The sequence below is a fragment of the Pinus tabuliformis genome, chromosome 1_2 (genome assembly GCF_031772625.1).
Source record: "Pinus tabuliformis cultivar Carrire ecotype Pingquan chromosome 1_2, CPIR1, whole genome shotgun sequence".
NCBI lineage: Eukaryota > Viridiplantae > Streptophyta > Pinopsida > Pinales > Pinaceae > Pinus > Pinus tabuliformis.
Window position 1 is genome coordinate 279,663,763 of NC_142298.1, and position 27,398 is coordinate 279,691,160.

Here is a 27,398-nt window from a genome sequence, read left to right on the forward strand (position 1 = left end):
GGAAACAAAAGGAACAATTACAACCTGAGCCTTGGTGTTGTGCAAGTCCCTCCCAGGGTCCATCAAGAGTTCTCCTTTACTTTGACAAAGCTCACCCACTTCCAAATAGAACAAGCAAAGATGGCAATCTCTCCTCACAAGCTTCTAAATGGGAGTCCTAATTCCAGCAGCATCTACCCTTAGAAATGTTTAGCTTCCAACCTCCCCTCCTTCTGGCCCAATGCCTGTATTTATAGTGCTCTAGAGGAAGTTATTCAGGTCCACCATCAATGGGATAATCCTCTCTTTGGATGGGATAGCTCCCTTATTGATGGGATAAGTTCCTCTTTGGTAGGGGTACATGAACCATCTGGAGGCGCTCAATACACGTCGAACAACCTTCTAGAATGCTCTAGAAATGACCACAAGTAACTTTTTAAAGATGAAACTTGCGCATTTTGACCTTTACAGGGGGACGCACCTGCCCCTTTACATACAAAGCGTACAAGTACGCAGCTTTTGTGAACATTGGGTGCGTACCTGCAGGTAAGGTTGAGAGAACCTGTGTACCCAGAGATAAATACATTTATAAAGACTTTCTCTCTTTTTGGAGTTTGACATGGAGAGCAGAGGCATAAGACTTGCCTAAGAGGATAGCATGACTATTGATAGAGCCATACTAACTGTAAATAGTCATGGTGACATTTTTTAGTGTAACAGATTGCCCCCTAAAGTGCGAAGCCTGTAATAGATTAGGGTTTTGTATTATCTAGGAAGGGTGAAGCGCTTTATCATTTCAAGGATTATCTCGTGGAGAGCCTGGTCAGAACCTGCAATTTTCAACACAAAATACATGTATAAGATTATATCATCACTGAGGTAGGCATTCCCATACTCAGATCAAAACTTTAACTAACAGACTAACTACTCTGATACAGGAATGATCTTGCAGTACATCATAATCATAGACTTTTGTAGACACAGTATGGGCGCAGCCATCTGTTTATGATTAGTCTACTTAGATAATGAATACAAAACTCCTTGCAGCCTGGATGGTGGAAACTAGATCCAGGGTCTTCATTTCTGCTTCCCGAATTGGTACGATTCTAGCCATGCGAATAAATGAGTTGATGTCGAACATGGTAGAAACCACTTGATTACCAGTCGATGATGTAAACTGTTAACAAGTTTGAGAGAGACCACCAGTAATGTCAATGGTTCTCAAAGTACCCAGTACAATCCATGAGATGTGAATGAATGAGTTGATGTCGAACATTTCACGGAATCCTTCGATCGAGAGTCAATGATGTAAACTGACGTCAAAGGCGAGAAACCTGCCATTGATGCATGCAGAATTCAAGGTACTGACGATTTCTAAGTCATCTCTCTAGATAATGTGCTGATGTCGATAGAAAGTGACCCGTTGCAGGCAAGCCCACAACACGAAATCATTTGTTCAAGTTGAAGAAATGTTGCTGTAAGGACTGACTCAGGGATGGTCAAATGGATGACAAGTATTTTGCAGATGAAAGTTTTGCTTGCAGACCTCTTGAACACATAACGACACAACAGATGGCTTGGTGATAAATGACTCAAAGTTAATCCCTGAAACCCGGCTGAAGACTTTCAATGTGGTTTGATCAACTGTGAAGGATTTCCCAACCCAGGTGAATGAAAAGTGTCGTGTCCAAGAGTGGTAATAAAGTTTCTTCTGAGACAAAAGATAACAAATAGGCTCATTCTTCTCTCTTTTCCCCCACCATTTCTGGCAAGTACCTCTTTATTTTTAACAAGCTTGAGGAGGATAACATATGCTTGATTATAAGCTCATCCTTCGGATGAGTCCAACCTAGTTTTGATTCGAACCCTAGGAAGGAGTGGTTCGTTCCTGTTTGTAATTGAACAGGTCCTTTACTGTGAAATTTTAACGAGCCCAGTATAGGAAAAACTCGGCGTTTTTCAATTTTAGAGAGTCTGAAAAACTTAAGAAGACTCCAGGTTGAACTTTTTCGTAAATTTGTGTCCCTCAAGCCCGAAAAAGTATAAAATAATACCTGGGGGAACCGCTTGATCTTGCGACCAAGGAGTACTTTCATAATTAGTGCCATTGACCTGAAAAGTAAAAAGCGATCAAGGACACGTCGTTTTATTTCCAGTATCGAGTTTGAAACGACAAAAACCCGGCAACCTTTTCTTGTTTTTACGGTCAGAAAAGGGCTATAAGGGGACCGTCTTTTAATTCCGTTTTAACGAGTGTAAAAGAAACGCTCAACAATCTTTTCATATTTTAGGAGTCAGAAAAGGGCTTAAAAGATGACTCTGATATTTTGGTTCGTGAAAAATGACAATTTTCCCTCTAAATCCCTTTGTCCTGCACAAAAACGACACATTACTCATACCTGTTTAAGATAGGCAAAAATACATTGAAAAAATATCCTTCCATGGTGAAAAATAAACAAACCTAGCATTCATTCATCCAAAAAACCTATAAAAAGACTTTTTACCATGTCATTTTTACCATTTTACTGTTGAGGTTGAGAAAAGGGCTTTTGGCAAGAAACTTCCCGTGGTCATTGCGGAGAATCCGACCGTCAGAATCGAACGCCGTCTCTTCCAGGTATTTCACAACATCCTCCTCTTCAATTTCATCCGATTAAAATTTTGTTTTAGGTTTTAGTTTTGGTTTTTGGGGGGTTTTAGGTTTTAAAAACCGCTCTGCGGGGTACGCAGGTGCCCCAAGGGTGACCTGCGTCCCCCGACCTTTTCCTACACAGGAAAAAGGTCGGGGTACGCAGCCCACCTTTAGGCCAGCTGCGTACCGGCGCTCTGTGTGCTAAACGCGGGGTGCGTACCCCGCGAAGGGCGGAATTTGAAACCCCAAACCCCAAAAATAACCATTTAAATTTTCCCAAATTAATTCTAACCTTTATTTCTTGGTGTGTAGGGCACTCACCATGTTGGATTGGAGAGAAAGAGAGCACGAGGACGTTGATTTAGCCGCAATTGGTCACCAACCTTCCATTGATGCCCTAAAAGCATGCGGACTATATAAATACTGGGCCATACCTGGCATGAGGGCTCAGGTGAGATTCTTGGAGTGGCTGGTTGAGAGATGGAACATTCATGAGCAATGCTTTTACATTGGAGGGCACCAGCTCGAGATAGAGCCCTCTGACATATACTTTCTCACTGGCTTGCCAAATAGGGGCGAGCAACTCAATCTAGCCGGGACTAGGCCGGGTGGCCAATCCCTTGCTAGTCTCCGGGCAGATTGGTGCATACCCAATCAAAACCATGCGAAAGGCATAGAAATCAAATACATATCTCGGCGTGAACTCATGGTTATAGCTTTCACGGTTACCAGAATTTGCGGCGCAGCCGCTCTACATATTGCCACCGGGTCCCAAATGCGGATGGCGATTGACTGTTTTCGAGGCACCATCTTCAACTGGTGCGATGCTGTGTCGGCCAACATGAAGGGCCAACTGACTAGGGCAAAGAACAGACAACTGAAGACCTTTGGATATGGGCCTCTAGTTGTGAGCTTTGCCTTAGAGAGAGTTTTGATGCTGATCCCTCAGCATCTCACTGTTGATATCTTGGGTCCTCGGGAGCCAAAGCTGATACGATGGGTTACAGTGATGGCCCGGCATCCTGACGAGGGCGCGGCAGTTGTTCGATTCCTTGCTGGTTATTTTCACTGGTTAGAGGACCAGGTTTTTGCGATCCAGGACTTTCCGTATGCCGGAGTAGATTTTCGAGGTGATCCGGACATGGTTCTTCCACAGGGAGAACAATGGGACGACAGAGGTACTTCATTTTTCACAAGTTTTCAAATTATATATATATTTTTTTGTTTTTATATATATCGCCTCAAACTGACAGCACAAATTTTCAAAATGCAGATGTAGGTCCACGGTGTCCAGCCAACCTCCGGGCTTTTGAGAGGAGAGTACCAGCTGTACCAGCGCCAGCCCCACAGGATGCGGCCGCAGAGACCTTAGCCGAGCTGGAACAGGATCTAGAGCGTCTGACGGCGGATATACCAGAGACCACCATAGATGATATTCCCATTCGACTCTAGCGCTATGTGGTCGCAGTCCCAGGACCTTTTAGGAGGTTCTTGTGTAGGGTAGCGCGGGCAGTGGTCTCGTATAGAGAGCACCACCAGTGATTGGCTAGTCACTTTTGTAGACACATATGACATTTTTGGTTTTTTGTACTTATCATTTTTGGCGATCATAAGGTGTTTTTCAACCTATGATCGAAGACGATGTATATTTTTTGACACACTCCTATCTATATATATATCATTATTACCGGCTTATCTTGTTTAACATATGTGATGAAATGTTTTTAAATTTACTTGCATGATTATCATAAATGTCTGTCCAACATTCGAGAAGCAATTGCATCTGCTAATGTATTTAAAGACCTTGGAATATGCTGATATTCAATGTAATCAAATTCACGTTCCAAGAGACGCACTCTCAAAAACAACCTTAATAACACAGGATTTCTAATGGCATATACTCTATTAAGCTGTAATACAACGAGTTCAGAATCTAACCTCACTATCAAACGTCGAATTCCAAATGAAATAGATTCAGATAATAATTCAACCACTGCACTGTATTCTGCAATGTTGTTCGTCGTTTGACCGAGGCTTACCCCATGCATAGAAACTAACTCGTCAGAGGGCGAATAGATAACCCAAGCTGCGGAAGAGATATTCCGTGTACTACGACAAGCACCATCAGCAAATCCAATGTATGTTTGGAGAGGCGTCGACATCTGCAATATCAAGAGTAAAACCAAGATAAGCCAGAATAACGACTAAAAACACACTCTCTAAACTAAGCACACTATCTAAACTAACAAACATACTAGCTAGAAAGAAAACCTAACCTAACTAAAAATTCTCCATACCCACCATTTAAGCATAATACCTCTTTAGGTAAAGTCCATTTCTGGGTTTACCCAAAGAGTCCCCATCAAAATCTACCAGCTCATAGGCCCCTTTTGCTAGCTTTCGCTTTACAATGTAGGGTCCATGCCACATAGGAACGAATTTTCCAGCACCTAGCTTATCGTTAGCTTGATCATATAATAGCACTAGGTCTCCCTCCGAAAAACTTCGAGGGGTCACATTTCTATCATACTGAGCTTTCATTCGCTTTGCGTGAGTCTCGATTGCCAATGCAGCGTCACGTCGAGTCTCATCTAACTGAGCTAAGTATAATAAACGTTTTTCCTCTTCGGAAGTAGCTGGGAGTAATTCGACAGCCATTTGAAGTGATGGGATTTCGCATTCAATGGGTAACACAACTTCCAAGCCATAAACTAGCTGGAAAGGAGTGAACCCTGTTGAAGTTTTCACTGAGGTTCGGTATGCCCATAGCGCTGAAAATAACATGTTGTGCCAATTCGACCGATGAATACCAATGGTTCGTCGGATCATGATAACCAGAACTTTGTTGATAGACTCAACCAAACCGTTGGCTTGCGGATAATAAGGAGTAGAGCTATCGTGGCGCAAACCAAGCTGGCTTGTAAGCTCAGTCATCATGATGTTTCGAAAATGGCTCCCATGGTCAGTGATGATTGCTTGTGGGACACCAAACCTAGTTATAATATGATTGAATACGAAAACTGCAGCTGTTTTGCCGCTTGCGTCGAATGTAGGCATCGCCTCGGCCCATTTAGTAAAATAATCAACCGTGAGGATGATATACGCATGCCCCCCGGCCGAGTGAGGGTTACAAGTAATAAAATCGATACCCCATTTGGCGAATGGACCAACGGAAATTATAGGGTGGAGAGGAGCAGGTGGTGTGCGCATCTTGCGATCAAACACTTGACAGTTGTGGCATTTCCGGACTGCAATGATACAATCTTTAAACATGGACGGCCAGAAATAGCCAGCGCGCAACACCTTCTGAGCTGTGGCATACCCAGACATATGACCGCCACATGCTCCAGAGTGACAATCATTCAAAACCCTCTCAGCCTCTTCGTGAGTTAAGCAACGTCGAAAAACTAAGTCTGCCCCCCGGCGATAAAGTGTATCTCCAATAATCTTGTATTGCTGGGATTGAAACCGAATTTTTCGACGTTCCAACTTTGAAGCTTCAGGCCGAAAGGTTTGGGTTTGGAGATAGATGATTATATCCCCGTACCACGGATCTAAAGTACTGATAAGAAACAAAGATTCGTCCGCAATGGACTCCTCTGCCACAGTTTCTGTGTCAGCATGCGGGAAATCACACATCAATTCCGCAAAAACTAAGGATTTCTTAGACTTGGACTTTTCAAACTCCAAGTCGAACTCTTGCAGGATAACGATCCATTTAGAGTACTTGCCCCCTAGCAGTTGTTTTGTCAAAATATAAATCATAGGGTTGCAATCCGAAATAACTGTAGTTTTACGGAGAAGAATGTAGTGACGAAAACGCTGGACAACTTGAACGGCTGCCAGGGCCAATTTCTCCACATGTGAATATTTTAGCTCAGTGGGGTTTAATGTCCTACTAAGATAATATATCACATGTTCCACTCCGAATTCATCTTCTTGAACTAACACCATTCCAATAGTGGAATGCGAAGCTGCGAGGTATAAGAAGTAGTCCTGGTTGTAGTTGGGAGGATGCAACAACGGTGCATGGGTCAACGCGTGTTTAAGTGCATCAAAAGATTGTTGGGCAATCTCATCCAAAAAGAATTGAGCGTTCTGTTTCAACAACCGTGTAAAACCTTTAGTGACCTCGGCGTAGTTTGGAATGAATCGGCGTAAAAAGTTCGCTTTCCCTTGCAAACTTTGGAGTTGGCGCAAACTCGAAGGAGGAGGCAATTTGATGATAGCTTCGACCTTCGAGGGATCGACGCGAATGCCGGCTTTTGAAACAACAAATCCCAGCAATCGACCCGTCTCTATACAGAATACACACTTGTGGGGATTCAACCGAATTCGATAATGCCTACACCTCATAAAGATTGCTCGTAAGTGGACAAGGTGATCAGCTCGATGTAAAGAATGAGCAGGCAAATCATCGAGGTACGGTTGCACAATGTGCTTGATGTCATGAAATGCGTAAGACATCGCCCGTTGAAAAGTGGCCCCGGCATTCTTAAGCCCAAAAGGTAATTTGCAATAAGCAAATGTCCCCCATGGACAAATGAATGCTGTTTTTGGTTGGTCGGCAGGTAGAATATTGATTTGATTATAGCCCGAAAAACCATCCATGAAGGAAAACATTTCACTTCCGGCACAATCATCAATAATTTGATCGATATAAGGCGTAGGATAGTTGTCTTTTGGACAAGCTCGATTTATATCCCTATAGTCGATACAGATTCTTATTGTTCCTTGTTTCTTGTTGACCGGAACAATATTCGATACCCAATCCGTTAACGGGATTGGATAAATGAAACCTGCTTTCAACAGCTTCTCGACTTCTGCTTTAATCGCAGCCGCTTTCCGAGGGTGAATCTGACGCAACCGTTGCCGGACGGGTTTAGCATTCGGGTAGGTCTTTATTTCATGAACAACAATGGCAGGGTCGATTCCCGGCATTTCCTCGTAAGACCAGGCAAACACATCGCGGAATTCTTGGAATAGGGCCTTGTAAGTTTGGATTTCATCTTCTGTACATGAGGCACCTATATGAATGTTTTCCTCAATTCCGGGCTTCACTGAAATATCAATGGGAATAGTGCGAGAAATATTCCCTAAATTCAACTCTGAATCAGAATGTTTCATTGGGTTCTGAGCGTCTTTGACATATTCAGCGGTAAAGATAGATGAAAAATCATTTTCAAAAGCATCATCCTTAGGTAAAAACGAAGATCTGTGATGGAGATCTTCCCATGGTAGATCGTCTACACTTAGGATTTCGCGAAGTTGTTCGTCAGATGACACGACTTCGGGAAACGCTATCCGTTCTAAGGTTGATGTGAAAAGTGATTCTTCACTGACCACATTCATTTGGTCGATTTGGGTTGAACGCGAGTCGGTAAAAGACATGACGGCTTCATAAGCAATTTCATATGGACTCAAAGGCATAGCATCACCGAATGAGTCTATCTCAGATTCAGATGGGACAATCCAAGGATCATCATAAATAATGTTGTCTGATGTAATCATATGAATTGATGCAAATGAAGGGTCTGCGTTGATTGGAGGGAAAGGAAAAGTTCCCAGTAAACCGGAATCTTTAACTAAACCTACGCCAACGTCCCTATAAGGGATTGTCGTCTTACCGACATGCTGGATACTCTCTGAAGAGGCTGGGTCGGATGAAAAGTATGTCAGCTGATCAATCGTCACGATCTTACCGTTATGTGGAAACTTAATTACTCTGAAGACCGATGAAACGACCGCTGTCATAGCATATGACCAACTTCGACCCAAAAGAAGGTTGTAGTCTAGAGGGGCATCAACCACCTCCACATCCAGACTAACGGTTTTACCTTCTACCCCTATAGGCAATTCCTGTAGAATACCAAACGGACGGAACCCACGGCCATCAAAGGCCTTAAGGATGGTCGGGGATTGGTTCAACGAAGGAGAACCAAGCGATCTCCAACATTGAATCGACATAATACACGTAGAAGCTCCCTCATCAATCACAGTCCGATGAATAGGCCTGTTTTTGACTATCACTGGAATTTGGAAAGCCATTTGATGGGGTAGACGCGGTGTACTATTTTCTAGATCGAAGATTATCAGATTCGGGTCCTGAACATCAACAGCTCCGATAGCCGACAAAAGTAATTTTCGTTGTGCTGGGCATGATTGCAGCACTTCTAAAGCCGACATTGCTGAGGGTGAAACAGCTAAGTCCTCAACAATGTTGTAATTCTGGGCTGCTCTCGCATGTGGATTGAAAGCAGACCTTCGAAGTACACCCTTGGCGGGCGGTTTGATTACTAAGTTCGGGTTAGGTTTTTCGATCTGTAGTGGATCGGAACCAGGAGCTGAGGTTGATGGGTTAGAATGAGAAGATTCTGCTTCCTTACCATCAACAGGATTCTTACTACCATAATCTTGCGATCGAGTCGCAATCCTCACATGAGACATCATCAAAATGGGTTCTTCACTGGCAGTCGAGGAAGAACCTATCATCTTACTTTCCTGCTTTGGAAATGGATCTTTTAACACAGCAGGAGTGGGAGAACCTTTGACTATTTTCACAACCTCGGCCCGATGAGGGCAATCTCTTGTAAAATGATCCTCTTCACAAATAAGACAAGGATATCGAGGTTTGCGCTTTTCGTCATTGGTTTCCGACTTTTCCGTTTTCTCCTTCGGAGCCTTGTCTGCTTTAGCCTTCTTCTTTCCTTTCTTCTTTCCACCGTTTTTTGATTTGGCCGTAGATGACTCTACAGCGTGAATATCGGCGGAAAGTTCAGGAGAAGACTCTCCTGTCGGGGAATCAGGCAAAGTGATTATAGGAGTAGTAGAAGTCTTGGAAGATTTCTTCTTGCTCTTTGTATTCACGATACCAATCATACCATCAGCGGCATGAGATCCCGAAGGAGCAGCAGCGATTTGATTCGATTTTGGAAGATCTGGAATCTTCTCGTGTAACGTACCCGACTGAGTATAAACTAAGTCAAGGTATTGCGCCTGAGCAATGACTTGCTCCTCAGTAACTACTCCGGCCTTAGCTACATCTTCAGTAATCTTCGGTAATAATGATTTAACAAACCATTCAGCTAAGATTTGGTCCGGGATAAAAACTTTCACTAACCTTCTTCGACGTCTCCACTCATGAATGTGATCAGAAATATACGTGGACGTTGATTGTTTTAGTGAAGTTAATAATTCCGTGCCGTTATCGTATCTGACCGGCAACTGAAAGTGAGTTAAGAACGAGGTAGCTAACTGGCTGAAATTGTAAAAAGAGGCCCGTGGTAACTCAATGTACCACTTGGCCGCGAGACCAATGAGTGTACGCTGGAAAAGACGTAAGCGGATCGAATCATCCGAGATAGAATTTGAAGCACACCAGAGGTGGTAAGTCATCACATGATTGGACGGATCCTCTCCAGACTTACCTTCGAACTTGGGTATATCACTGGGCAACTTATTTGGCATTGGCGGCCAGAACTGAAGATATTGAATTGGATCGTTCGTTAGGCGCGTCAAGTCTGGTAAATCCAAAGTTGCGATAAACGGTAACTGCCGGTTAGGATCTCTAAAACTCTGGGTCACAAGACCAGTCCCAGGAGGAGGATATCCAGGATAACTAGGAACAGGAGTCGCATTAGGGATATTATATCCTCCTGGAAAACCAGGATTAACCGGACCGTACTGGGGTTGTTGAGGTTGTTGATAAGTGTACCCAGGATACGGTTGATACTGGTAAACCGGCTGTTGGACAGCTTGCCCATGTTGGTACTGTCCCTGGTACGGTTGTTGAACAAATTGAGGTTGAGTAGTGACAACCGTACTTATACCAGGCTGACCTGTAGGCATCTGGACCGTGGTTTGAATCGTAGATCCAGACAACGGTAAAGATGTCTGAGGAGTGGTTACAGAGACAGTAGAAACTGGAGCTGTCGATACTCCAGAAGTAAGTGCGGCAGATGTAGCGGTAGTTGCAGCAGCCGTTTGAGATGGAGTACTAGGTGCAATTGGCGGCTGAGTAACTACCGAAGTTACAGAAGTTTGAACATTTGACTGGACAGGTTGCGGTTGCTGGGGTGGACCAGAAACTACGGGTTGTCCAGCTTGAGGTACCAACTGTATACTTGGCTGCAACACCTGTTGACCCTGTGATGGATCCCACACTATCATTCCGGGGTATTGACCCGTAACAGGTTGAGGATACTGAGATCCATAACCAGATTGAGGATAGGATTGATAATTGAAAGGTGCAGTTCCCATACCTTGAACATATGACTGACCTTGAGGTGGTTGATAACCTTGACTCGAGTATTGACCTTGAGGTTGATAACCTTGAGGTAAATACGGATACTGGGGTTGACCTTGACCTTGAGGTTGATACCCTTGAGGTTGATACCCTTGGGGTTGATACCCTTGAGGTAAATATTGATACTGAGGTTGACCCTGGGGTACATATTGAGGCTGGGGTTGACCTTGAGGCATGTATTGCACCATAGGTACATACTGACCTTGAGGTTGCCCCCCAGACACAATTTGTGTACCTTGAGGTTGCCCCCCAGGCGTTAACTGAGGCTACCCCCCAGGCGGTAATTGGCCACCTTGAGGTTGGGAAACGGGAACTGAACCTGACATCATGTAAATGTCTCCTACACCCAATGGTATATTACCATTGTTTCCAGCTAATAACCCATGATCAACGGGTTGAGGAGATGCCCCCGCAAAGGTACCAGAAAGTGATTGATACCCAGTGGGAACAGAAGGACCGCCGTGTAAGAAAGATTCAGGAGTTTGAGTAAACACGGACGACTGACCAGACATATTTACAGGAGTATAAATACCTCCAGGTGGAAAAGGAGTACGAGGTGTAGAAAAACCTACCCCTGAGTTGTCTAAATAATTGGTTAACGAAAGGTACCAAGTAGTACTTCTAGGAGGACTGTAAAAGATAGATTCACGCTCCCTGAGCTCAATAGTAAGTTGATCCTCAAGGTTAGAGACGCCTATTTCTTCCTCTGGAGCAAGTTCTTCGATAGCAATCAGACCAGTAGGAAGATTTTCGGTGATAACTCGTTCTACTCTTGGTGAATCTGGAACACTAGAAGTCGGAGTAACAGGTTCAGATATTTCAGGTTCTTCGCCTGTATCACTAGCAGACGAAAAACTACCAACAAGCTCAGAAACTGTAACAGCTTCGGGATTATAACCTGTCTCTAGACCTTGGTAATCTGAATGGACTACCAAGGAAGATTCTCCTTCTTCAGGTGAACCTACTCTACTGCCACTAGGAGGAGTTACAAGGACCTTCAAACCTTCTAGATTACTGGGGTCGTCTCGAGGAGGTTCACCCCTAAGTCTACGGGATCTTCTCAACAATTCGGCCACAGAAACAACTTCAGGAGACTGGCCCCGAAGTCTACGGGACTGTCTCGGTAATTCCGCCACAGCTAAAAACTTTTAACTACTACACACGAAAACAAAGTAAAATCTCAAATCAAAACCACCTAAAGTCTCTAAAGAACCAAACAAATTTGAATCACACGCCTAAAGAATCTAGGGCATCAAACCAAGCACAAACAGTAGCCTTCCAGACCGAAAACGCTAGTTGGAGATGAAACCCAACATCGCCTGATTCAGTACAGAAGTGGCGGGTGGAACAGTTACCCCGGCAACCTGCTTAATGAATAGACTGGCACAAGTTCCTCCACTTTAACCGTCTCGAGTGAAGTGAACCCCCCGGAAAATCCAAGTGAGTCTAGCCGACGTCTGCTCCAGGTACAGTGGGATCTTCCCTCCACCGTCACCTCGGCAGAATCCTAAAGATAATGGTCACTAAGGTTACCAACCGCAACAAATGCACCTGGTGGAACAGTCTACACTCCGACAGCACGCAAGGGCAGAGTATCAAGCTCAATCCCCTTGCCGGTTCCTTGACAATAATCCAAGGTTTACTGACAAGTGACCCCTGGCTCCTCGACAATGGTTAATCCGAGGTTTACCGTTTGTAATACGTGCGTGTCTGGCGTCGTTCCCAACGAGGGAGGATTGATCCCCTCACTGGTTCGGACACGAGCTCGTGCTTCTCCTTTAAGAGGAGCTTTCCCAAAGTACAAATGAGACAATTGGATTTATTCTATCACAAGATAAGCTACTTGTTTGGTTTTGTTGTCTTGGAGAGTTAATTACTCTCCTACTCCAAGACACTAGCCTGATCTAAATTGGTGTTTCAGAGCCCTAGTAAATAAAAGTTACTACGTTGATTTTACTTTAAGTGTTAATTTTATGGTTTTTCTTAAAGACAAAAGGTAGCGGAAGTGAAACCAATGGTGTGTAGACTTGACTCAAACCACTACAAAAATGCACCTAGGATGATTTACGCTACTTTTCTCTTTCAATGAAATTCCTAACTAAGAGAGTTGAGAAATGCAATTTTTATAGAAAACAACTTTCTTAGTAAAGACAATCAAAGAAACAATTCTCTTTATCTTTCCAAGCATACAAACATGACCACTCCTTATGTGCACGAAAAACTCTTTTTTCTTTCAAAACTCTTCAAAGCTACTTGAAACAAAACTTTTCAAAGGAGATGTTTTTGTATTTTCTCTTATTTAATAAAGCATATAAATCTATTTTAACAAAAATCAATCTCAAAAGCTATAAAATCTATGAAAACTTGACTCACAAGCAAATCAAAAAGAAATTTACTCTAAGCAAACCTAACAAGGCAAAAGCCTACAAGGATGATTCTAGGTTGTTTTACTCGACCATAATCAAGTCAAGGACCAGCTAATGCAGAATCAAAAGACCAGTCAAAACAAAACTCAAATCTTTTTGTTCTTTTTGTAAAATGGAATTCAATACTTAATCAACAAGCACTTCGAAATTTGCCAAAGAGACCACTCAAAGGTAAGTTGCTCTCACAGGTAGACTTTATGACAGGTCTGACTTCTAAGAATGCTGACAAAACCAGAGAGATCTAACACTTGACAACTTCTACCGCCAAAGTCACTACAAGACCTACTCAAAAATCAAACCCTAGGGCTTAAACTTCTATGAAATCCACTAAAACACTCAATGCTATCGAAACAAGTTCAGGTGAAGATCTTTGACAAGAGACTAATGGATCTGGGCAGTAAAAACTAAGAAAAAGCAAAATCTAAGAGAAAAAATGCAAAAAATGGAATTTTCTTAAATTTTAGCAGGGGACGCAGGCAACCCGTTAAGACAGGTGCGGGCCCGCTCTGTGCACACAGCGACAGTGCGTACAGGTACGCACTGTGCAATACTCAGAGGGTGCGTCCTACTAGAAAATTCAAGAAAAACTAAATTGAATCTAACCCTAAGCTAACCCACCCAAAAACAAAGTCACAGAGCCAAAAACCAGAAAATAAATGACTTTTCTCAGATCAAAGTTGCATACAAAGGAAAAGACTTTCACATCAATGGATTCCCCAGCGGAGTCACCATTTTGTCAGGCGGAAAGAGTCGATAGTGCAAACACAACCAACCTCCCTAGGAGCCTAAGACTCTCTAGTGACAAACAAGACAAACAAGAGCAATCCTTCTCTAAACATGCATTTACTATATAAAAAATCAAGTGTTTAGATCCTACCTGTAATCCAACGCTGTTGTAGCAGTCCAGCTCCGCTGATCCGGATGAGCTCCTCCTTCACTTTGAAACCTGCATCCACTAACAATCAAACAATTAAATAGCACTTGATAATCTCATAGAATAAAACATATTTAACACATAGACCAAGGAGTACATGAAACAACTCATAAATAACAAGTTATTGAGAAGAATGGACTCATTTGCATTAATAGGAAACAAAAGGAACAAGTACAACCTGAGCCTTGGTGTTGTGCAAGTCCCTCCCAGGGTCCATCAAGAGTTCTCCTTTACTTTGACAAAGCTCACCCACTTCCAAATAGAACAAGCAAAGATGGCAATCTCTCCTCACAAGCTTCTAAATGGGAGTCCTAATTCCAGCAGCATCTACCCTTAGAAATGTTTAGCTTCCAACCTCCCCTCCTTCTGGCCCAATGCCTGTATTTATAGTGCTCTAGAGGAAGTTATTCAGGTCCACCATCAATGGGATAATTCCCTCTTTGGATGGGATAGCTCCCTTATTGATGGGATAAGTTCCTCTTTGGTAGGGGTACATGAACCATCTGGAGGTGCTCAATACACGTCGAACAACCTTCTAGAATGCTCTAGAAATGACCACAAGTAACTTTTTAAAGATGAAACTTGCACATTTTGACCTTTACAGGGGGACGCACCTGCCCCTTTACATACAGAGCGTACAAGTATGCAGCTTTTGTGAACATTGTGTGCGTACCCGCAGGTAAGGTTGAGAGAACCTGCATACCCAGAGATAAATACATTTATAAAGACTTTCTCTCTTTTTGGAGTTTGACATGGAGAGCAGAGGCATAAGACTTGCCTAAGAGGATAGCATGACTGTTGATAGAGCCATACTAACTGTAAATAGTCATGGTGACATTTTTTAGTGTAATAGGAGGGAAAAAACACCCATAAGGGTAGGATCTTTAAAGAGTCCAGCTCCCACACTTTCATATGGAATGGAGGTATGCTCCACAAATGGCACATTGCCTTCGGAAGATGAGGCGAAGAAAGACAGTTGGTCTACTATGACAATATTCCCCTGATGAGGAAAACAAATGACATGAAATAGAGATGAAGCCACAGCTCGCATGGCATTTGTCCAGCTCCGGCCCAAAAGGAGGTTGTACGTTAGATTGGCATCAACGAATTCAACTTCCACTTCGACCGTTTTCCATTCCAAAGTAATAGGAAAATGTTGGAGTATACCATAAAGGTGAGACTCTCTCCCATCAAAGGCTTCCAAGGTCATAGGAGACTGGCTCAGAGTCGGAGAACCAATAGCCTTCCAGCAAGCAATAGACATTATGCAAGTCGAAGCACCTTCATCAATGACCGTATGATCAATCGTTTTAGAATTGAAGATGAACTGGATAAGGAAGGCGATTTGGTGAGGCAGTCTCAGGATATGGCTGTCAAGATCAAAATTAATCAGATCCGAGTCGGCCAGGTCGATGCCACCGATGGCCGATAGCAAGGACTTCCTCTGAGAAGGGCAACTCTAGAGGACTTCTAAAGCAGACATAGCTGACGGAGCCTGAGCTAAGTCCTCAACGATGCTATAGTGCTGAGCAGCATGAGAATTAGGGTTGTAAGAATATTTCTAGATTACACCTTTCGGAGCGGGTCGGATGGGTTTCTCAGTGCTAGGCCTCTCAATATGGAGCGGACCAGAACTAGACGGAGGAGCACTAGAGGGAACCTCAGGCTCTTTCCCGGCAGGCGACGAATACTCTTTTTCTCGAGTACTAATTTGGATGAGAATCATCCAAGCCATAAACACTTGAGAACCAAAGGGAAAAGAGAATTGGGATGGATCAGCCACCATTTGCATTTGCTGTGAGGGAAAAGGCTCTTTTAGCACGACAGGAGTCCCGAGAGCACCTTTCAACAAACGACTAACTTCAGACCACCTCGGGCAGTCTTTGGTGTAGTGATCCTTGTCACAGATAAGACAAGGATACTTGGGTTTGCATTTGGCACCTTCCTCAGGTGGAGGTTTAGGGGAATCCTACTTCGGTTGATCAGCTTTATTCTTCCCTTTTCCCTTCTTCTTTCCTTTTGAGGCTTTGTCCACTGTGGTGGACTGGACAGCGTTAACCTCAGAAGTATTACTGGAATTGGATATAGCCTGAGAAGTATTTTTATTCTGAGCATTCGACTTTTTCTTCGCAGAGTTCGCGGAAGATTTCTTAGAAGGTGGATTAATAGAACCAATGACACCGTCAACAGATGGTGTCAGCGGAGCTTTAGATGTTCCGGGTCTCGGGGCATCAGGAAAATCATCATATAGGGTACTGGACTGAGAATAAACCAAGTCAAGGTACTGAGCATGCATAATAGCTTGCTCTTCAGTTACACATGCCCCCATAGCAATGTCCCGTGCTATCGAACTGACGAATGATGTTGTGAACTAGTCGGTTAGAAGCTGATTGGGAATCCAAAACTTAATCAGATGGCAACGCCATCTCCATTCATGGATATGATTGGAGATCTGTGTAGCCATTGTTTGTTTTAAGGATGTCAGGAGGTGTGTGCCCGTTTCATATCAAATCAGCAACTGAAAATGAGTTAAAAATGCCATAGCCAACGAGTTAAAATCTTGAAAAGATCCGCGAGCTAGCTCAATATACCATTTAGCAGCAGAGCAAGTGAGAGTCCTTTGAAAAAGGCGGAGCCAGATTGAATCATCAAGCCAAGAATTCGACGAACACCATAGATGATAAGTCATAACGTGGTCTTGGGGATCTTCTCCAGCTTTGCCATCAAATTGAGGACAATCACCGAGAATTTTAGTTGGAACCGGTGGCCAGTACAGATTATGAAGAATAGGATCATTTGTCAGTTTGGACATCTCCGATAATTCCAATGTTGCTAAAAAGAGTAATTGAGGGTTAAAGGACATCTGAGGCCGCAGGTACGAGGTAACACCAGAGTTCCAGCCAGCTGCTGGTTTCCCCCATTGATTTTGTCCAAATGGATTTGGCCCAGGAGGGTTTTGTCTGTAGGGATTTTGTCGATAGGGGTTATAGCTCTAAATGGATGGCTGACCCTGGATTTTCCCCCCAGCATTCCATTGATTACTAACTTGGCCTGCTGGAGCAACATACGGTTGCTGGTAATTCTGATAAGGACTCACCTGCAGTTGTTGGTAATTTTGATACGGGGCAAATTGAGGTTTCCCTTGGGATTGCTAGAAACTATAAGGCGGTTGGGCTCCAAACTAAGCCTGAGAGCCAGGATGCATTTGATAGGCAGGTTGAGATTGGGATCCAACTTGCATTTGAAGACTGGATTAGGTCTGGAGCCCAGCCTGGGGCTGAAAACCAGGTTGAGCCTGAGAAGCAACAATCATTTGAGTGCCCGGTTGAGTAGGCACGAAAGGATGTCCTTGAGAAAACTGAGGCTGAGCCGCCTGGCCAGAAGGTTGACCTAGTTGAGATTGAGATTGAACCATTTGCCCGAAAGGTTGATCTTGCTAGGTACTGGGTTGTCCTTGCACAACTGAGGGTTGTCCTGATGGACCGGGTGGCTGAGTGGACTGGACAGTCGGTTGACCTGGTTGGATTTGAGGCTGACCAACTTGCCTAGACGGTTGACCAGTCTGGACAGTTGGTTGGCCTGGCTGAATGTAAGGTTGACTGACTTGCCCAGAAGGGTAACCTTGCTGGACACCAGGTTGGCCTTGTTGCATGTAAGGTTGTTTTGGATTACCAGAAGGTTGCCCGAAATAGGTAAAAGATGGACCACCAGAGGCCGAAGGTGTTCCCTGGAAGGGTTGTCCTTGTGCGCCTCCAGGTTTCCCTGGATAAGGCTACCCGTAATACTACTGCCCATAGGAAGGCTGTGTGTAAGACGGTTGACCTTGATAAGGTGTTCCTTGAGAATTCGTAGGTGGTGCTTGGCCTCGATGATAAGTGGTGGTACCCCAAGCAACGGATAATAGAACCGAGACCTCAACCACAGGTTTAGATGACATGGGTCCGGGATAATAGATATGAGCTCCTTGAGAATCATAATAATTAAACGGATTTTGGGGATCCGAATTCTGAAGAGCTTGCAAATATTGATCGTATGCCCCCCTTGCTGGAATAGAACCAGAAGAAGGTAGGGCATTTAGTGTAGGATCAACAACTCCCAGTGTAGATGCCGATGGGCCACCAATTTCCAATCCAGATGGAGGTTCAACAATAGTGGTCATAACTGAATATGCAGTAATGGTGCCAACAACAGGGGTTGAAGAGGCTACACAGACAGTTGGAATAGTCGGGACTGAGGTGACAGACACATTGTGAATTTGAGGAATAAAAGATTCCGAAGGCGGAGTGATGGTCTGGGAGCACATGGAACTTGTAAGGGAGGTCCTCGAACCCTTAACATCCCTCAAAGCCTTATAGCGTAAAGGCAACGTAATACCGAGAGGGGTGATAGGTAAGGGTGTAGTCTCTGTTGAGGTAGGAATTTCACCGCTTGACACAACAGATTCTTCACTCATGACAGGTGATGTATCATCCATATCAGAAGAAGACATTGGGACCGAAACACTAGGAGGAGTACCAAGAATATATTCTTTGGAAGGCTCCCAAATGGGGTTCCAGTGAATATCATAACACTTATCTTCTGGAGCGTGAGAGTTAATCGGTTGGACACTCGAAATAATAGGAAGAGTATCACTCACAATCGATATCTCAGGAGCAACAGAAGTGGGAGACCCTTGGTCACTTGGAATGGGGGACGGGATCGGTGATTCCGACAGGATGATTCGACTAAAAAAATCCTAGGAAAAATAATGAGAAAGAACCCTACTCAAGCTAACGCAAAAAAGATCTAACAGGGTAAATGTGAATCATGGCCAAATAAATTTTAAGACACAAGAATAGAACTTGACCTTTTCATCTTTAAAGAGTCGAGAAAAGGACAAAAAGATGACTCTAGTCACCTTCGACTATTTAATAAGCCTGAAATGACAAGTGCTCAGATGGACCTTTTCTTTTAGGGAGTCCGAAAAGGAATGAAAGTGACGACTCTGGAGAACTAGGCAAAAGGTTTACCAGACAAATCCGTAAAACTGCATATACACCTTGGCAGTCATATGAAAACCAAGGACTTTCCATACGACAGTCAATCTTCCCGAATGTTGTGTTCGATGCGTTACGGTTTGTAAGGTGGCAGACACGAATTCCTAAGGATAAAGGATGATAACCTAGTGGGGTCTCCCAGCATATACTCGACGGTACATGGGAGCACAATTCCATGCTAGACCAGTATTGAGTCACAGAAGGAGGAATCACCCAACCTTGAGTGGAAAAAAAAGGTGACTAGGTTTAACGACACCGGAGCACGTCTCTAGCCTAGACCTCTAAATGTATGCATTATTAGGTTTATTCAGTTCATTTTAGAGTTGATCTTGAATTATGTTTCAGTTTTCAGGCCTTACCATATGTATATAACAAATCCTAGGATGCAGCTAGAATGAGCAAATTTTTTTTTTTTTTCAATGAACACCTACCTATAGGAGGGTAGAGAGATCATTCCCAAACCAAGAAAACCAAGACAACAAAGGCAATCACTCAATGCATGCAGACACCAATTCCTAAAGTGCACAGATACTACTAATGAGAGATTTTATCATTCGCTTTCCAATATGCAAACTAGAAATGCAAATTCACTTTCACTTTCGTTCACTAAATGAATGCAATCTTTTTTATTTTGATGTCTTTAAATCTAGAAGAGACAAATAAGCAACAAGCAAGTGTGGAAAAACCCGGTCGATCCAAACAATTGTGATCTATGTTCGGTAGTGAAAAGAAATTGAATCAATGCCAACAATTGGTTCAATAACAATCACTAAACAATCAACCAAGGACAAGCAAGAGGGAAGGCTCAATCAAACCGACAAGAAGCTGTAAACGAACCTTGAGCAAACAAGCAACCAAGCCAAATTGATCCAAGAGACTTGAAACAATGACCTAGGTCATATAAGCAAAAAAGCAAGATTCATTCAAGCAAAGTTCACAAATGAGTGCCTCACCTATGAACAGTGAAAAACAAGTTATCAAGCAAGTGAGAAAAGCAAGGGACTAGCAGGACTGAAGGACTCAGGAGGCAGAATTGAGAAAATCAATTCTACAGTAATCAGTGCGGGCAGTACACAAGCAATAAAGCGCTGATAAAGAACAATACGCAACAACAAAGCGATGTCAGCGTGGAAGTACACAACTTTTCCACGATTGCTGGATTTCCAGAACCATCACGACTGTTAGGCATAAATACGCGATGAACACGATATCGCAAAAGGTCGAGCGCGATGACAGCGCGACTGTTAAATTTAAAACCACGATGATGTTCAAAACAGAGACAGGCGAACCAAAACTCCCAAATCAAAAACAGTCAATCCTTCAAACAAATAGGGGTATTTCCCATATCAACCCAGTAAACTCAAAAGATGGTAACTAATCCCAAAAACTTCAAAAGAGAGCAAAATCAAAACAAATCAAGGCAAGAGTAAACAAGAAAAGAACAAAATCCAAATCTCCCCAGTGGAGTCGCCAATTTGTGATGCAGGAAAGTGTTCCCTCTACGGATAGAGGAAACCCCTCTAGCCCTAGAGTGGGTCTAGTCACAAACAAGGACAGCTCAACAATAGCTTTCCTTAAACAGCCAAAGTTGGAGACCTACCTCAATCGGTGGTCGATGGAGTTCTGTTGTGCTGCTCCAGCTTCCACTTCCTTTTCCTAATGAGTAATCAACATGAAACAATGCAAAGGAAATACAACAAAGAATGTAACCGGAAAACAACAATGATATGTTTACTCACAAAGTCAAGAAGTCATGAGCTATCAAGTACATTACATACAAGACATAGGAAAACATCATTGATTGCATTAATAATGAAATAAGAGTAAGCTTAAAACCAAAGTCTTGACATCACAAGCCTTCTCAGAAAGGTCCAGCCAGCATGTTCCTCAAGCATTCACTCTTTGAAAATGGATCTCCCAACATACAAGAGCTCTCTCACTCATAAGTTTTACACAAAACTAAGGGCACTTCACAACCTTCCACAAGCTATCAACAATCTCACACTTGTCACACTCACACCAGCTATCTAGCAAACTCACAAGCACTAACAGCACTGCTCCACTAGCCAACTATCAAAAACTAGCAATGCATAGCAATGGTGAGAGTTTAAATAGGAGAAGGAGTCTCCATGAAATGTGGAAGAGTGAGCTTATCCCCAAGGAAGGTAGCACAAATGACGGAACAACCACGCCAGAGAAAGGAGGGCGGTACAAACTAAGCCAACAACCAGGTCTGGAGTCATCTGGAAGGCCGACTGTTGGAATAAATTTGCCCAATCTAGATCATCGTGGGGGCATAACTGATCCTCAGTGCTGACATCGCTGTTGAGTAATGCAACTGGTCAGGTCATCGCTGAAGACTACAAGTAACCTCGCGCTGGGACATAAAATCAGACTAGCGCGGGAATCAGGTGTACTTTCGTGCTGGCAACGCATTTTGACTGTTTAAGAGCGCCATTCAGCACGTTTATTTATCCAACAGACATGATGAGGCAGAAATCTTTGGAAAAGTGGGTCATTTGGCAACACCAGAGAGAATTTGTCTAATGTGAGCATGTTTTACTTGGACACATGACACAGTAAGAGGACTTAAGTGAAGACAGTGACAAATTACTGTTTAACACTCTGGTTATGGATAAGGTTTAAAGACTGTTTATTAGGAATTGGGTTCTAAAGGATGTTGTTTAGGGCCTAGAATCAAATGTGAATGAAGGATAGGCTACAACATTTTAATAAAATTTAAACCCCTCCAAAGAATAAAATAACAAAACAAAACCTAAATAACTCAAAAAATCCAAAAAACCTCTAATAATCCTAAGTAATAGCTGATGGTTAGGAAATTATGAAAGAAACCTATAGGGTTACCCCAAAAGGTGAAAAAGAGACAAAAATAGACTTGTAACAATTGCTGAGTAAAACCCCATTTTTTTTATGCCCAAGTTATCCAACAATATTTATGGATAGCCATATATTGATGAGTTTGACCTCTTGCGGTTCTATCCGTCACTATTCGTCACTTGGTAGAGTTGAAACTAGGTCAAACAGATGGTAGAAAATGACAATGTTTTTCATTGTCCTTCACTTGGCAGAGGTGAAACTAGCTCAAACAGATGGAAGAAAATGATAAAAGGCGCATGAAAAACTACATTTACACATAGTTTGGGCCTGCAGAGATTTAACTTGCAACTTTTACTTGCTAAGCTAATTCAAACTTGCAAGTATGACCTGGTAAGCTAAGTCAAACTCAATCAATGTGATTAAAACTCAAACAAGCTCAAATCAGATCATCTGAGTGGTGATCCAAGTTAGAATTGTGGTTTTGTGACTTAAATCACCATTTTTGTGACTATGGTCTATTTAATGTAAGGTTTTGGATATGTAATAATTTTGTGCTTGTTGGTGTAGATATTACTCACCTAGACCTGAGTTTATACCGAGAAAAGTAGCAGGGGAGGACAACTACTATGAATGCATATTGAAATTGCCACCAAATTCACCTTTTCAGGAGGTTGTTAGTTCTCCAAATGAGAAACTTTCTTCTTCCAAGCAACTTGTATGCTTGGAGGCATGCAAAAGGTTGCATGAAGTTGGAGCCCTTGATGAACATCTACAACCTGTTACTAAATAATTGTTAGAAGAGGAATAAATAATAAATTTAGAAGGGAAACAAAGTACCAATGTAAGTATAATTTTACTCCAGCATCAAATTAAGAATTTTTCCAGTTTACTTACAATGCAATGAACACATGAAAATTCCATTACCATATCATTGTAGATTAAAATTAGTGTGAAATGAGATTCTTCTTTACAACTAGTATGGTAAGGTAATGCCATTGCAATCAAATTGTGATGCCTCCTGCAAAGCTTCACAAGAATTGAGTGGCACTATACATATTCACCAAAAGTATCCAAACTAGAAAAATCCAAAACAAGAGAGTAACCAATGTTTTCATCATCCACATTTTCTTCCTCTGAGTCACTTAAATCTATTAGTTTATAATCCTTTTGAAGTTCAAAACAAGCATGCTTAGAAGTATTTGTTGAAAGGGAGAGTCAAAACCTGACATATTTATTCGTTGAAAAGTTGAGGTTGATACTTGGATCTTCCACAACTCTATTTGTATTAGTCGCACTATGGTTGTTGGATGGAAGTTTTTTTAATAAGCTCATGTGTCTTTTCTACTATGCAATGATTCCTCCCTATGGTATCTAATTTTTTATTAGATGCCCTAATCTATCCATAGCGTATATCCTCTTCATGGACCTTATCATTAGCATGTATGGAAACATTTTTTTCATCTTTGTATGGGAAATGACTTCCTATTGGTTTTCCTATGCAAATAGAACTTGATCCTCCATAAGTGTAAGCTTTTGTGTGTAAATACCAACAAAGTTATCTTTCATTGTTTCATTCAAACTACGAGTAGGTGAGAAGTTACAAGAATCACACCATCTTTGATTTGAACCTAAATAGTCTTATTATCTCTTAATATTTACCTAATCACAATAACTCGTAGATGTTCCTCATGGATTATTTCCCTCATTCTATATATTAGTAAAATTTTCAAAATGTATCCCTACATTTGAATCTCGAGAAAAAAACATATGATTGTTATCATTTAAATTTGTCATATCTTTTGGAGCCCAAAAATCCATTTTCTTTGGATAATATTTATCTATAACCTCAAAATAAACCCTATTATAAGTCGAAGGAGCATTATGTCCTCTTGAGTCTTGAAAAATTATGATGGAATGAAACTGGGTGAGGACCAGATTCAAGTTTACTATGTCAGAATCTAGGTTCATTAAGATGATGACCTTGATTTGAAGGTATCCCCCATACAAAATAGTACCACCCATACTTATCATTTCCATCTCTCTTTCATCATCAAGACTAACATACTAAGGCCCTGTAACCCATGGAGGCCCATGGAAGTAATTGAAATGCAATTTATTAGAATACATGCCACGTCCACAAGTTTTTATATTTATTCTCTGCATCCAATAAGGCCATTTCCTATTATGATATTTACCATGTCCAAAAATGGCAACAATCAAACAATTTTGAATAATTCTACAAAGGTCAGCATAATTTTTTTCATATTTACAAATTCCCTCACATTTGCTGGTTCCTAAAGCTCGAGCACTTTCATAACAAAAATAGGTAAAGTAAAGCAACAAAAATGGTCCAATCTCTTTTCATCTACTGATATTAGAATGAAGTTTTATTAGAGTCACTAGTTGTTTGTTTTTTTTGGTTAGAAGAGGGTTTTCTCTTGGTTTTATGTGACTTTCAATTTATCATATGTAGCATGTTGAGAAATGGGAAAGAATAATGTGTGACATTTATCTTGCAGAAATTGATGTTGAATCAAATGATACAGAGTTTAACCAAGCTACAATCCACTTTGGTAAAGGCAAAGGAACATCTTAAAAAGTTGCCTAAGAATACACCACATATAAAGTTTGAACATAAGTAATATATGGATTTTTCTTTTGTAGATATGTTCTTTTTTCTACCCAAGGTATCACAACAATAAAAATATTGATATTGTAGAAATTATTTGAGGACCTCATAGAGGTCGATTTGTCTAATGTCCTACTTGATTGATACCTTCTCATGACAAGAATCCTTTAAACATGAATTAATATTTTCTTGAAACAAATTGGTTCAAAGTTTATAGATATAAAAGATAAAAAGGAATGTTAATTCCTTCATTTGATTGTTACTTCACTCTGGTATGGGTAGGTTACAAGAAATGTGATTGGAAAAAGGATGGGGCAACAATGCAAACCATGTCTTGGATATGATTCGTTTGTTTTTAGAGATCCTTCAGGTACTTGAGCCATAGATCTTTGGAAATGTTTCTAGTAGGGATTCCTATGGTTTTTAATGTTGTTATTCTTTCACCTCATTTTTATTTTGGGGAAGAAATTTTTTTAGGAATGCTAGATAAGACATTAGTGGACAGATAAACAATTTTTTTTAACTGCAATGTTCATTCCATGATATCCTCTCTTTATTGTCTGATTATATTTTGAACGTCTCTTTTGATTTTATTTTTTCTTTTAACTACAAAATTGAAAATACTTGGTATTATGTCCATTTAAACAACAACCAAAGCTTGAAGATGAAATTAGTGTTACACAATATTGATTGAAACCCTTTTAGTTGTTTTATGTTAAAATATTTTCATGAATATTAGAAAAATTTACTTTCATGTTGTTATTTGAGCACATGTTGTTAATATACTTGACCAAATTCATGCATTAGAGAATGAAATGTTTTTGCGAATAAAACAACAAGGATTAGACATCACACCTCAAATTATTTGTTTTCACAAGTTATCTACAACTTGAGATTTTTAGCATGTAACTTAGTTGGCATGATTGTGCCTAAGATTTCCCTGAAGGTTGAATACTAAGTTACTAAGGTTTTATTTTCTATGGTGACATTTTATTTTCTTTGTTTATACAGGTCATTTGGTCACATAGTGGCCACTATCACCCAACTGAAGAAAACTTGTTCAAGTTTCTTGCTTTTATGGAGAAAAATGGTTTTGTCATTGTTGATGTTGAGGTATATGTCATATAAATACTTTATAGTCTACTTTAGTTTATATTCTAGTGTTCATTGTCTTTCATGTCTTACACTCTTCATTGTATCCTTTTTTTTAGAAAGGGAACCCAGTATTGATGGTAATAAGCATGATATGAAGAAAGAGGAGAGAAATTATGACACTGAAGCGACAAATGCTAAAAGAGACAGAGATAAGAGAACCACTATAGCGATAGCTTTTGTTGGGATGGGGTCCCCTGGGTCAGTTTTGGGTTTAAAACCCAATTTTTGATGTAATTTTTGACAAAAATATGTAAAGTCTCCGTGAATTGTGGATGCAGAGTGCGTAGGTCGATAGGAGTCAAAAAGGGTTTTTACCCTCGTTTATGTAAAATATTGAGTTGGTTTTGAGATATACTCTTGGTTCACAGACCATGGGATTGTATAAATAGGTGTGTCTTAGAGAGTCTAAGGAAAATCTATGCTTTTGTCTATAGGTACAATGAGTGGAGCCTTAGAGAGGTAGCACAAAGAAGTAAGTCTTAGAAGGGGAAGAGGCTTTGCAGTTGAGTGCGCAGAGACCTAGAGTAGAGTCTGCAACTGAGTGTGTGGACCCCTACAACTGAGCGCACAGGGAAGTTTTGAGTCTGTAACCTTATACTGAAGATCAATAAAGAAGACTGTTGGAGAAATTCATATGATGTATCTGTTTCCTTCTGCTGTCTATGTTTGCGATATATGTTGTGATAAGATAATGTGTTTATGAAATAATGATGTATTAATGCATGAATCTACTGGATAAGTCTTATTAATTAAACACAATGCACATTAAGTATTTACACAGAGGTTATAATACTTTCTGTTAAGTTTATTAAGCACATAAGAAAATCTGTGTGGATTCTGATTAAAGGTTAGTCTATGATGCGAGTAATTAGATACCCTATCTATTAGAGGTCCATAGAATCCGATCGTAGACCTTCGCGGAGGTCTAGAGGCCATTTGAAGGATACTACAGTGCCAAGCCCTAAGGGATTAGAGATCTACGTGAAGGCAAATTTGAGACATAAAAGGACGTCACACTGATCTCTAGATGCAGAAACTTGGTTCCAGCATCCCCCCATACTGCTTCGGGTGAGTCTTCAGTCCATGCTATGCGGGTTGATGCCGAAAGGGCCAGTAGTGTATGGTTTTGTTTGGCACAACTAAATATGAACGTGGGTTAGGACCCACTAGGCCAACAAATGGTTCTGTTGTCGGGACTGGGATCTGCATAAAGAGATGTGTGATGTCGCATCACTGCAATCCGACCAAAAAGGAAATTGAGAAGTGGTTGGATAGAAAGATCCACAAATTCGAGGTGCAGGAAAACATGAATCCGCGCTAGTCAAAAAAACATTGGTTGGACAGATGTTTGTACACATAAATACACCAAATTTTCTTCTACACCTTCCCGATCGACCTATACAAGTGGATATCTAAATTAGCAGACGGCCAAGGAAGGTGGAGACTTGATGGTCCAATAGTGTG